The following is a 13,589-nucleotide window of genomic DNA, read 5'->3' as shown; positions in this document are numbered from 1 at the left end:
ATATTGGCCAGGCTGGTCTCGAACTCCTGATCTCAAGTGACCCACCCACCTCAGCCTCTCAAAGTGCTGGGATTACAGGCATGTGCCACTGTGCCCGGTCTTCAAATTGACTTTTAAATGCTGGGAGATGTCACCCCACATTATCCTCCTACTGCTTGTGTTTGTTGGGAGGATCATGTGTTAAATGCTGAGAGTAGCACTTGCTATATACCAAGGGCTAGGAAAGTGTTAGTTATTATTGTTACTTTCATTTGGTCACCTTTGGGAGACTGTGACATTTTCCCCTAATGTGGACATTGACAATAATCCCCTAGGTCATTGGTCTCTCTGTTTCTGGTAAGTCTCCACTCTAGTCCATCCAGGTTGGATTGCACACCTGTGGAATGTCCACCCCTGCTGGAATGTAGCATCTCTGAAGCCTAGGACTGTATGCCTTTCATCTTTGCATCCACAGTGCCTACTGCAGTGCTTGGGGGCATTTGGGGTCCCCTACCAGGGTTGCCTGAAATGTTATCCCCATATTGAGGGTGCCTTAAAGAAAAGAAACTTTTATGTTCATTTCTGTTTCCTGAGTAACTTACAGCAGTGTCTATCATCACTAAATGCTTTCAAATAAATGCAGGACCAAAAGAGTGGTTTTATCTTTTCCTGAAAAATGAGGGTCTTTTTCTGGGAGCACCCTTGCTAGCATTGATGCTGTCTTTCGCATGTTGTCTGGGGTGACATCTCTCAGCATTTGAAAGTCAATTTAATATTGGGAGACTGTCCGAGGTAGTTTGTGGGCAAGTATAATGAATAGGAGAAGAAGCCAACATGGGTAAGCTATTCCTGGTCCCTCAAATGCCTAATGATGAAGTATTGAATCTGAAGGCTCTGGGTGGCTTGTAAATGAGCTCTGTTGGCTATTTCCAAAGCAAAGTTCCAGAGATTCTTTGAGTTCTGGCGGCATTGGAATTGGCATGTAATCTCCACCCACCCCCAAGTACAAAAGGGCAGCACCCATTTTGAATGTTCATTTTGGTCTCTTATATTCAATCTTGTGAGCCTCTTAGCCTATTTTGGAGTTGGGCAAAGGCGGGTTTGAGTCCCAGCTCTACCTTGCACTAGCTCGGCGGTTGTGGCCAATTTAGTTAACCTTGCAAAGCTCACTTTCTTCATTGTTAAACTGTGAATACTAAAAATACCAGCCATGTAGAGGTTTTGTGAATGTAAAAGTGAGCATTTAGCGCCTTGTAAGTGCTCAATAAATGGCCCTGTTATGATGAAGTTGGCCGTTATTTTAGATCCCTCTCCTTTGTCAATACAACCAGGATGGCACTGAACTGAGGGAGACGAGGCCACTGGAGGGGGCAGGGTAGCCAGGGGCCAACAGCATCAAGGCGGACAGTGAGGTGGTGCTAAAGATGGAGGCAGAACATAAGGTGGGAGGAAAATGGGGTGAAAAATGCTCCCTTCCCTCTGCCTCTCATCACCCATGGCACACCCCCATACCACTATAGGAAGGACGAGGGAGAGGGGAATGGAGAGAGAAGAAAGGAAGAATTTTGGAGTACGAGGCGTCAGGCATTAAAAGGGTTAACTCAGGGGCGGGGCCTCAGTTTGCCACCGGTAAAACTGAGGATTGGATGAGGCCATTCTGAGCGTCCCTGATGGCTCCAGCAGTCCTTTGCATTTTTGTAAGAATTGCGATTGTGCTCCTGCCTGTTCTGTCCCCACACCACCCACCTTCTGCAGCCTCAGGCAGATGGAGATGATGTCAAAAGGAACAGAAGGGGTGGAAAGTGCTGGAGGACACAGAATGGCTTCTTCCAGAAGGCTGAGGGTCTGTAAAGAGGCTTAGAGGCCTGGTAGCCAGAGCAGGACGGACCTGGTGGACCCATCTGTTGATCCTGGGGCTGCTTTGGGGCCTGGTGAGTGGTGAATGGACCAGAGGCACCTTTTGGGCTCTGAGCAAAGAAGAAAGGCCAGACTCCAGCCCCAGCCTTCCTGCCTGGTGGGGTTTTTAGTTGGCACTTTCCCCTATTTAAGAACCCGTGCTACTCTGATAGGCTGAGGCAGGCCAGGCGCCTGTGTTAAGGTTGCTTAACATCTGGTATTCATCTCCAGACTCTTTCCTCTATCAGGGATTTTGTGTTCTGTGGCACCCAGAACGTCTTTCTGTACACCGAGTTCCTTCAGGAAGACTTCCGGGTCTTCTTTCCACTTCACACTCCCTCTTATCTCAAGTTTATTCTGCCACAGGCATTTGGTTAAGCAAATATTTTGCTCATTGGCAACTTGTCCCATACCTGGGCCAGGTTATGAAGAGGGTTCTAAGAGTGTCAGTCATGCGGTGCTTGCTTGGGGAGCCCAAGCTGAGCTGGGGCTTGGTGAGGGACGGATATGGGGGCTCCTTCCTCTGCTCATACAGTGAGGTGGAAAGGGCATGGGGTTGGGGTGCAAGGACCTGGGTTCCTCTTTTGCCTCCCCTGTGTGGTCTTGGGCAAGTTGTCTACCCTCATCATGCCTCAGTTTCTATTACATGTAGGGTGAAGACCACAGAGAAAGTTCCACCTAGCACATGAAAAATACTCAGTAGGTAATGGCTCCCATTTTTGTGATGTATCCAGGTAGAATAATGGCATTTAGCAGAAGTTAGTTTATTCAAGCTCACCTTTGAGTCCATCTTACACAAAGCACTGGTTAGGTGAGGGATGGAGATGAGCCCCGGAGAATTCCACATAGCTTCCCTTCTTCAGCTCTCCAGCTAGATTGTAAGCTCCTAACTGTGGATCCTTCAGGATTTGGCACACTCTGGGCTGTGGGCCACTGAGGCAGGACATACATCTTCTTCATTTATCTCTGTATTCCCAGCACCAAACATGTGGCATGTCTCTGGTGGGCATTTGGTAGATGGTGGGCGAATGAATGAACAAAGGGGCATTCAGTAACCTCTTGCTGATGAATTGACTAACACTCCACACTGGTTACATTTATATTTTGGGCACTGAATCTCTTTGTTGTCTGGCACTCTGTGGGTATTTAGTTATTTCTGGAAGCTGAGGTTGAGCCTTTCAGGCCACCTTCACCAGGTCCCAGGCTCCAAGTAGATGAGACACCCGCCCAGGCCTGGGCAGTGGTACGGAGGGTGTGACCCAGGCGTTGGCCTGCAAATTTGCCCATACTCCTTAATGCCAGTGACTTGTCACAGGGCTCCTGAAGCCTCTCATGCCTGACTGCGCCAGAAGAAAGGGTATTTTGTGAGCTCCGTGGGGTGCAAGTGTTGAAAAGCAGTTCCCACCAGGAGACAGCCTTCACCTGTGTTTGATAAAATGACAAATGCATTTTTTTTTTCTTCTCTACCCCACCCATCTCTTCTTTCCTTTCCTGTCTGAAGGGGCCTCTGTCAGGCCAGCCACCAGCTATCATGAGAGGAGCCAAGTTCCTCATTGCCCTGTGCTGAACCGAATTGCAGCAAATAGGATAGAGGAGGCAGTTTTAGCTTGAACGCAAACATCCTGTCAGAGAACAGAGTGATTATAGTTTTCGCTGCACACAGGGAAATAAGCACAGAGGTGAATCGTGGCATCTGTTTACTGTTAATTAACCCCTCCGTGTACACCGGTGTTGCGTGTGAGCTGGCCTGTAGTCTGAACCGCCTCCTATAAGGAGGGCTCCCTTGGCAGCCAAAACCAGTTGGCCCAAATGCCTCGATAGGCTTCCTGCTTCACTTGTTGCCCATGCAGTCTGATTTTAGATAAAAGCATTGCTTTTGGGCCAGATAAGCTTTGAGTTCTTTAATGAGGCACTGTGTGTATTGGAGAGAGGCGCAGAGCACCCAGAGCTGAAGCTGGTCAGTCCTGATTGGCCAGAGTTTATGGGGCTCCTGGGAGGTATTAAACTCTGTGCTGCAACTGGGGGAAGGTTGTGGGGGAAGGTTGGGGCCAGGGAGCTACTGTTTACTGAGGGCTTACAATATATCACATTCTGAGCTGGCCACTTTGCATCTTAGCTGCTAAAATTCTCACAGTGATCCTGAAGGACAAGTGTGGTTCAGGAGCTGAGACTTATAGAGGTTAAGAAATCAACTGGTAGTGGGGGTTGGGGGAGGGCCACACAGGCATCCCAGGAGGTAGAAGACAAGCTCAGACATCCAGGAACTTACAGACTTATTGTGTGTGAGACAGTTCTATGCCATTTGTAATTTATTCCCAAAATAAACAGTTATTGAGCATCTATTGCATGCCTGTGCTCGTGGGGGTCGGGGGAGTAGGGGGAGAGAATCCAGAAAGGAGTCAGCTCCAGCTTTGTCTTCCGTAAGCAAATGGCTTAGAGGGGATTGTTCATTTTCATTGTTTTGTTTTGGGGCAAGGAGCTATGTCAGGGAGGTGAGGAGGTAGAGTAGAGAATCATCCTCCACCAAAGTGAAGAGAGGAAGGTACCCCCACATTTGAAATATGCCTTGAGGACCAGAAGGGAATTGACCAGTTTTTGACTGCCATTTTTTAAAACTGAAGTCTAACATACATATAGGGCATGCACGGACATTAGCTGTACAGGTTGGTACAATGTATGCACCTGCGCAGCCACCTGTTCTTGGAGGCAAGAGCCCCGGGTTGCATGCGGTGTTCAGGCAGAATGAGGAGATGCCGACCACAAGTGCTCCTAGGAATTCAGAGGAAATGGAGCTCAATGAACCCCCTCCAAATCTGGTTTCCACCAGAAGGGAGAGGAAGATGAATATTCATGGATCTTGATCTCTTTTTGCATCGTTTACATTTTGCTTTCTCTGGATTTGAGGCTCCCCACCTGCCCGAGTTCTGAAGAATAATTGTTTCATGCCTCACATTTTTACTGCATTGGGAGAAAAAGAGGGAAGAAGAAAATAAATTGGGAGAAGAAAAGATGATAGGACTTCCTGACTAGTTCAACCAGTTTTGTGACCATGACCTAGAATGCGCCTGGGTCTTCGGCCATGTCCATGAAATGTGCACATTATCTTTGGGGTTTGCAGGAGCAAGGCCTGGTGCTGAGCTCTGATGTCCTGCAGCCTCCATATGTTCTTGAGGGGATGTTTCTGGATCTGGATAGGTCCATGTGTTGGGAGCACTAGGAGCCAGGAGAAACCAGAATGCCACCAGGATTCCCATCTCCTTCTTCTCTGGACTCCTTTAGCTTGCACTGTTGCATTTCTTAAATCATGTCACTATTCAAATATATACTTTACTGTTTTGTGGACCTTGACCTTGCCTTGCTGATTGGATTATAAATTCCTCTTTGGGCTTATGATCACAGTGCCTTGTCCTTCTCTGATGTGCTGTCCCCTGCGTACCTAGTCTCATCTGAGCACGCAGTACCTCACCCCATGAACGCTTGCTGTGTGCACTGATTTTGCACACAGCAAGGGTCTTTGGTAAAGTTGTCTGTGGCTTGCTATTACAGGGACATGGGATTGGATCTAGTTATAAGCCAGTAGAAGAGTTTCTGTGTCTAGACATCTGGGTGAACACTGGCCTTGGGGAACAGCAGATAAGCTTGGAAAAAAATCATAATAACTCACACTTAATGGAGAACTCGCTATGTGCCAGGCTGGGTATGAGGGACTTTACGTAGTGGAATCAGTGATAATGCTTTTGATTGCATGTAGCAGAAATGCTCACTTCAATGGGTTTAATTTTAAAGGGACTCCATTGACTCATATAATTGGAAAGGTGGATAACTTCAGATGAGCCTTGATCCAGTGGCTCAATGATGTCTCCATGGACCCAGTTTCTTTCTGTCACTCTAATCTGCTTTCCTTACAGTTGGCCTTGTCCTGAGGCCGGTTTGCCTCTGGGTTCACACATGGCTGCTGCAGCTCTGGAGGGCACGTGCTGATCTGCTTAACCTTGTCAGGAAATAAAGCACCTTTGCACCAGCGTTCCTAGCACAGGGTCTGAAACTTGCTCTGAATGAATGGGCTGAAACCGGGGATTATTGTCAGTATCCTCAGAACCTTATGGATCTCAAATGGAAAATGGTCTGTGAGGAATGGGGAAGGTGGAAGTTTGGAAAGGAGTCAGCCAAAGTCCCCTGCACATGGGTGGTTGCATTTAATCCTCATAGCATCCCTGTGAAATTGGCATGATTATCACCCCCATTTACAGACAAGGAAGCAGAGGCACAGAGAGGCCAAGTAATTTGGCTCAGTTCACAAAGCTCATGGCTTGAGCCAGGAATTGAGCCTGGACAGTTGGACCCCAGAGCTTTGCTCTCCTAACCACTCCATGGCATTTTTCAAAAAGTAATTTTTTAAAAAATTGAGATAAAATTCCTTCTTTTAAAGTGTACATACAGTTTGGTAGTTTTTAAGCTCATTCACAAAGTTGCATAACCATCACTATTATCCACATTTTCATCACCCCAAAAGGAAGTTCTGTACCATTAAGCAGTCACTCCCTATTCCCTCTGCTCCCAGTCCCTGGCTGGTCTGCTCTGTGTGGGCTCTGTGGATGTGCCTGATCTGGACACTTCATATAAGTAGAATCACACAATATGTGGCCTTTTGTGTCTGGCTTCTCTCACTTAGCCAGTGGGAATTTCTGACTAGGATCTACTGTGTCTGACCTCAAGGAATCTCCATTCCTATCTTTCCCAGCAGGAAGGAGACAGCACCACTGGTCGACTCTGGAAGACAGAGTTTCTGTACTAGAGAGAGAGAGAGAGAGAGAGAGAGAAAGAGAGAGAGAGAAAGAGAGAGAGAGATAGAGAGAGAGAGAAAGAGAGAGAGAAAGAGTGCCCCCACCCATGTGCTCCCTGCTTACCATTTGTGGCAGCCAGAGGCTGTGGCTCAGTGAGGGCAGCTATGGATATGCACAGTGAGGGTCATTCTGGATTTTCAAGCACCCTCTATGTGCCAGGGACTGTCTGAAGCCCTGGGAAACTGCAACAGAAAAGGCTGGGTTGGGGTTGAGTGTGTGTGGTGGGAGGTGCAGATAATCAGCACATCAGTAAATCAATGAATGAGGTAATTTACAGTGGCACAGTGAGACCGCTGAACAGGGGATGGGATTGTGTGTGTCAGAGGGGCTGCTTCCATGGGTAGCCAGAGAAGCCTCTTTCTAGGAGGAGATGGTCACCTGGCAGAGGCGGGACTGAGGAGGAAGTGGGGGCCACACAGGATTTGGGCCAGAAAGCCGCAGGCAGAGGAGCAGCTGGTGCAGGGTGGGAACAGGGTGGCCCGGCCTTTGGGCGAATTGGGGATGGTGGGTGACTGGCTGTCTTGTTTCTGTTTTCATCGCCTTGTTACTGCTTTTTCTAAATTGTTCCTCCCACGCAGATGCCTTTTGCTTGCGGCCTCTGCTGTGGAAGGTTTTGTCCACTACTGACAGGTTCTGGGGAGTTCCATCCTTGAGTCTGTTTGGGGCTTTATTTTCAGTCTGTGTTTTTGAAACTTGAGCCCTGACTTCCTCTTGTTACTGACGCAGGCCTAAGGGTGCCAATTGGCTGTATTTTTTTTTTTAAATGAACACTTGTTATTAAATTTTTCTCTCGATAAATACAAACTGTACTTGTTTATTATATACAACATGTTGTTTTGAAATATGTATACATTGTGGAATGGCTAAATTGAGTTAATTATCGTATGCATTACCTCATATACCTATTTTTTATGGTGAGAACACTGAAAATCTATTTTCTTAGCAATTTTCAAGACTACAATTCATTGTTATGAATTGTTGCCACCATGATGTACAATAATAGATGTCTTGAATTTATTTCTCCTGTTTAACTAAAAGTTTGTACTCTTTGACCAGCATCCCCCTCCCATCCCAGCCCCTGGTAACCACTGTTCTGCTCTCTGCTCCTATGAGCTCAACTTTTTAAGAGTCCACATATAAATGAGATCATGTGGTATTTGTCTTCCTATCCCTGGCTTATTTCGCTTAACATACTGTCCTCTAGGTTCATCCGTGTTGTTGGAAATGCCAGGATTTCCTTCTTTTTTAAAGGCTGAGTAGTGTACCATTGTGTACATGTACCACAATTTCTTTATCCATCATCTGTTGATGGGCACTTGGGTAGATTCCATTTCTTGGCTATTGTGAATAATGCTGCAGTGAACATTGGAATGCAGACATCTCTTTGACGTACTAATTTCATTTCCCTTGGATATATACCCAGTAGTGAGATTGCTGGATCATATGGTGGTTCTATTTTTGATTTTTTTGAGGAACCTCCATACTGTTTTCCATAATGACTGTATCAATTTACAGTCCCACCAACAGTGCAACAGGGTTCCCTTTTCTTTATGCTCACACCAACACTTGCTCGCTCTCTCTCGTTTTTTGATAATAGCCATTTTAACAGGTGTGAGGTTGTAACTCATCATGGCTTTGATTGTGTAGCCCTGATGATTAGTGATGTTGAGCACCTTTTTATATACCTGTGGGCCATTTGTATGCCTTCCTTGGAAAAATGTCTATGCAATGGTTCTTTTTGATAGAGATGTTAAATACAGCAGTTCTGGCCAGAGGGAGATCAATGCAAGTGTCTACCACAGGCTGAGAATGGATGCATTGGTGAACAGGACAACCAAGTTCCCTGCCCTCAGAGGTCTGAGCAATTCCATCATCAGTGACTAGATTGAACAGATAATCCCCTCTTATACACATATATGCACACTTCAGTCTGGAGTGTGATGAGAGATTATGGACTATGATGTGTGTAGGGGGGTGCATCCTCTCCTTGGCTGGGGCTCAGGGAAGGCTTCCCTGCAGAAGTGAGACCTACAGGCCAGGCATGGTGACTCATGACTGTGCCCTCAGCACTTTCGGAGGTCAAGGTGGGTGGATCGCTTGAGCCCAGGAGTTTGAGAGCAGCCTGGGCAACATGGCAAAACTCCATCTCTATGAAAAATACAAAAAATTAGCTGGGCGTGGTGGCACATGCCTGTAGTTCCAGCTACTCTTGAGGCTGAGGTGGGATGATCGCTTGAGCCTGGGAGGTGGAGGTTGCAGTGAGCCAAGATCGTATCATTGCACTCCAGCCTGGGCAACAGAGCGAGACCCTGTCTCCAAAAAAAGAAGTGAGATCTACAGGACGAAGAGGCATTAGCCAGGGGTGGGTGCAGGGGAACGTGCAGAGGAATGGTGTCTTTGAAGATTCTAAGGCCAGAACAAAGCTTCATGGAGGGAATGAGAGCTGGAAGGACGGGGAGGACTTAGGCAGAAAGCAGCATCGTCCAGGCCACAGGGACCCTAGGAAAGAAGACGGAGGAAAGAGGATGGCAATATGTTACAGGAAGCCAGGGATGGATCTCTTTTGTGAATCTCTTAACGCTTAATGGCTAGCAGTGTTAAGCAGGAGAAGGGACCGCTTGAGTGGCTGAGTGTGGGTGTCAGTTTTCCTTTGCTTCTGTAACGACCACAAACTTAGTGCCTTAAGATGACACAAATATACTCCTACAGTTCTGAAGGTGAGAAGTCAGAAATCAGTTTCCCTGGGCTAAAGTCAAAGCATCTGCAGGGCTGGTTCCTTCTGGAGGCTCTGAAGGGCGAGTCATTTTTCTTGCTGTTTGCAGCTTCCGGTAGCTACCTGCATCCCCAGTCTTGTGGCTTCTTCCTCCGTTTCCAAAGCACATAGTTCCATCTCAGCTTCCATCATCACATCTCTTAGTTCCTCTTCTGTGTCAAATCTCCCTCTGCCTCCCTCTTTGAAGGAGCTTTGTGATTGCATTTAGGGCCCACCTGGATGATCCAGGATAATCTCTTCATCTCAAGGTCCTTAATTCAATTACATCTGTAGAGTCCCTTGGGCCAGTTAAGGTCACAGTCACAGGTTCCAGGCATGAGGACGTGGACATCTTCTAGGGCCATGATTTGGCCTGCCTCAGCATGTGGATGAATGCCATTTTTATGGGAATCAGTGAGGCATGCTAAGCAGGAAGCGATACCTTTTGCAAGCAGAGGTAGGAAGATCAGTCCAGTCCGTCAGCTGGCACTGGTCCGGCTCCATTGTCCATTATCTTCCTCACCTGCCCTTATCTTTCCTTTCTTGATCCTAAGTGATACCACGTAGCTTCTTTAGTTTCAAAGCATTCTACTCAGACCCTTTTCTGACATTCAGAGCCTTTCTTATCCCACAGTTCTTTCTGTCCTTTTCCCTTCCTAAATCCTTGTAAGTAGTTGGCAAAAGGGTGCCTAAAGATGTCAGGGCAGAGGCTCACTTCTGACCTGTCTGGTTGGGTGAGTCTGAACTTGAGGCCCTGGGGCTTATTGGAGGCAAACTGAGTCATGGAGAGGGAAAATTCAGTAAGGCCACTGCCAAGGGCTGGCTGCAGAGGGTGCAAGAGTTGCAAGGGTTTTGGGGTTGTCAGCTTCCCTATAGGTCTTTGTATGGTGTCAAGGTGCCTGTGGGCATCAGGTGACTAAAAGGACTGAACACGATAAACTCTTGGTGGCTGTTCCTGCTGCAGGAAGGGAGGACTCCAGGTTCCCAGAGGAGACCACCCAGTGATGAAGTGACGCTGTGTGCTCAGCTCCCCTCAGCTCAGGACCCTCAGAAAGGACTTAGGAAGAAGGGCACTGCCAGACACAGGCGTCTTCTGGACTCTAGGAAGGGGTGCCTTTTTTCTTTTCTTTAAGAGATAGTCTCACTCTGTTGCCCAGGCTGGAGGGCAGTGGCATGGTCATAACTTACTGCAGCCTTGAACTCCTGGGATCAAGTGATCTTCCCACATCAGCCTCCCAAGTAGCCAGGACTACAGGTGCGCACTACTGTGCTCAGCTAATTTTTTACTTATTTTGTAGAGATTGGGTCTTGAACTCTCAGCCTCGAGCGATCCTCCCCTCTCTCTTGGCCTCCCAAAGCACTGGGATTACAGGTGTGAGCCCCTGCTCCTGGCCAAGGATGCCTTTTTGAGGGCCATTAGGGGTTGCTGCTCTAGGTCTGGGCATTTCTCTGGAGGAGCTGCTTGTACAGCAATGACTGTCCCATCCCTCCTTTTAGTCCCACAAGTCAGAGTGGAACTTAGGACAGTGGGACAGTGGGACCCCAAACTTACAGTTAGCTGGCTGTTCAGCAGTATTATCTGTTACCTAGAGAGAGGCTGAGGCAGGGGAGTCTGGGAGACCGGAGGGCTGCACCAAGGGTGGATGGCAGAGCCTGAGCCATGGGTCCAGGCCGTAGCACTGCCACACGGCTGGGAAGATGGCAGCGTGTGGGTATAGTCATGGGTGTGGCAGCTTATCTGCACCCACTTGCTTTCAGGCAGAAGCAGGGTAGTGTGGCATGGTGAGGACCATGGATTCAGTTCCAGCTCGACTGTTGATAGCTGCATGACCTTGGGCAAGTTGCACATCCTCCATAAGTCCCAGTTTTCTATAACATGGGCACCCCGTGGTAGAGCGTTTGTGCAGTTGCGTGTAAAGGATGTAGCAGTTAGGAAGCACCTACCAAGCGTGAGCCATTTCTATGTCATTGCCATGTGTCAGCCAGCCTGAGGGCCTGCAGGGCCTGGCCTGGGATGTGGGAAAGCTTTCCAGGAAGGTAGTAGGAGATGGCGCCCTGCCACCTCCCCCAACCGGGCTGGAGTGTGGGGAGGCTGCTCGGGGCTTGTTCCCTCTGAGACACCCTTGACGACTGTCCCAGCAGAGGAGGGGGGCTGCCTTGGAAGCCTGGCTGCACTGTGTAGGGAGGGTAACCGGCAGAGGGCTGGGAGGTCTCTAGGCCCCTTTGAGCACCGACAGCCCGTCACCCGACCTCTCCAGGAACCCTCGAGAAAGCATGAGATGAACCGACAGACCTGGCTTGAAGCTCACTTCCTAGTTGTATAACTCCTCAGAGCCTCAGTTTTGTCGCCTAAAAGATGAGAAACACGTCCCACTTGCCGGGTGCTTTGAGGCTCAGGAGAGACGAAGGATCTCTTTTAGAGGCCCTGGGGGCTGCAGGCACGGTGCCAGCTCTTTCCTGCATTACCTCCTTGACCCTCTTCAAGGAGGGCATCTGGGACAGTCCCTGGCAGCTAGCAAGCACCCAACGCAGGGCCCTTCTTACCAGGTGGCCTCTGAGGACCTTTCAGCCCATGTGCCCCTGGGCTGCGGCTGGGCGGGGTCCTTGGGAGGGATGTCCCTCTGTGGTTCCTAGAAAGCTTGGCAGCTGGCTGCTTTGTTCTGGCCACTGGGTGTCTGCTGTTAGGACTGCGGGTTTTATGGCTGTTTCCTTGTGCTCAACCTTTTATAGTGACCCTGTGTTTTTGGAGCCACACCTCAGATAGGGACCAAGGCTTTTGAGATGTTCCAGAGTCTTTAGGGCTGCAGCGGCATATGGAGGGTGGCCTGAGCTGCCTGACAAGGAAGGGGTGGGGGAGGGCGGAGGCAGGGAGGCCAGGACCTACATTTCCAGGTGAGCCTGAGACCTCAGAGGGCTGTGTTGTTTTTCTAGTTGCCTACTTAGGTCTGCTAATCTTTAGGAAGGAATGACAGCCTGGTTTATGGGATATGACATAAGTTTTTCTCAAAGGGAACTGAGATGAAGAATTAGGCAGCTCTTTTTTTTTTTTTTTTTTGAGATGGGGTTTTGCTCTGTTGTCCAGGCTGGAGTGCAGTGGTGCAATCATAGCTCACTGCAGCCTCCACCTCCTGAGTTCAAGCGACAGGTGCACACCACCATGCCTAGCTAATTTTTTTTAATTAAATAAACTTTTTGTGGGGGTAGAAATGAGGTCTCATTCTGTTGCCCAAGCTGGTCTTGAACTGCTGGCCTCAAGTGATCCTCCTGCCTCAGCCTCCCAAAGTACTGGGATTATAGAAGTGAGCCACTATGCCTGGCCAACAACTTTTAAAAACTAAAATAAATATCATGCCTGCTGATCGTTTTTTCTTAAGAGACTTCTTTTTTTCTTCTCTTTCAATTTCTGTTACTGTGTCCCTCACTGTCCTTGATAAAAGAGGCTTTTTGTACCCACTGTGGGTTTTGCAGGCAATAGTTTAGTGTAGAATGTTAGTGAAAGCCATGGGCTTAGGGTCAGACAAATCTTGGTTTGAATCCTGTCCCCACCACTGAACTGATTTGATTGTCACCTAGACTAGAGGAGCAGCTCCTAGCATTCACTTCCTCGGGGCCAGAACAAGTTGGCATCCCGCTGCGCACAGGGCAGCCTGGGGAATCAAGAGATGGCTGCTGGCCTTAGATGCCAGTGGCTTTCTGGAAGAGACAGTGTTAGTTGGTTCCCAGTAATATCTGGCCTCTATCGCACACCTTTATGTGTCAGGCACCGTTGTGAGCAATTCACATTAGTCCTGGAGGTAGGAAATGTCACTAACCTCATGTTGCAGGTAGGGGAACTGAGATTAAGTAACTTGTCTAGGCCACACATGTAGCAAGTGGCAGAGGTGGGATTTGAACCAGGCAGCCCAATGCCAGTGTCTGCACTTAGACTCACCAAGAGCCATATGGCCTTCCTGAGGGCTGTTCTTGATCCGAGAGACTAGAGTCCTCTGTCAAGAGCTAGTACTGGGCAGCCCTGGGGGCTGGGTTGCGGGGTGTGGGCTGTGGAAGGAGTGAGGGAGGTGCTTTCTGCTGTGTAATGGGGCAGGTGGTTGGGTGTGAGCTCGCCTGACTTATGGCCC

At 48.6% G+C, this 13,589-nt stretch overlaps 1 protein-coding gene across 21 annotated transcripts in view; it reads left to right on the top strand.

Moving 5' to 3' along the window:
- The window catches only part of LOC105465975 (potassium calcium-activated channel subfamily M alpha 1), a 763,404-nt gene that overhangs the window by 20,823 nt on the left and 728,992 nt on the right, over positions 1-13,589 (top strand). The window lies entirely within an intron of this gene.

Source organism: Macaca nemestrina, chromosome 9, assembly GCF_043159975.1.
Source record: "Macaca nemestrina isolate mMacNem1 chromosome 9, mMacNem.hap1, whole genome shotgun sequence".
Taxonomy (NCBI): Eukaryota; Metazoa; Chordata; class Mammalia; order Primates; family Cercopithecidae; genus Macaca; species Macaca nemestrina.
This window is presented reverse-complemented; position numbering and strand designations above follow the sequence as displayed.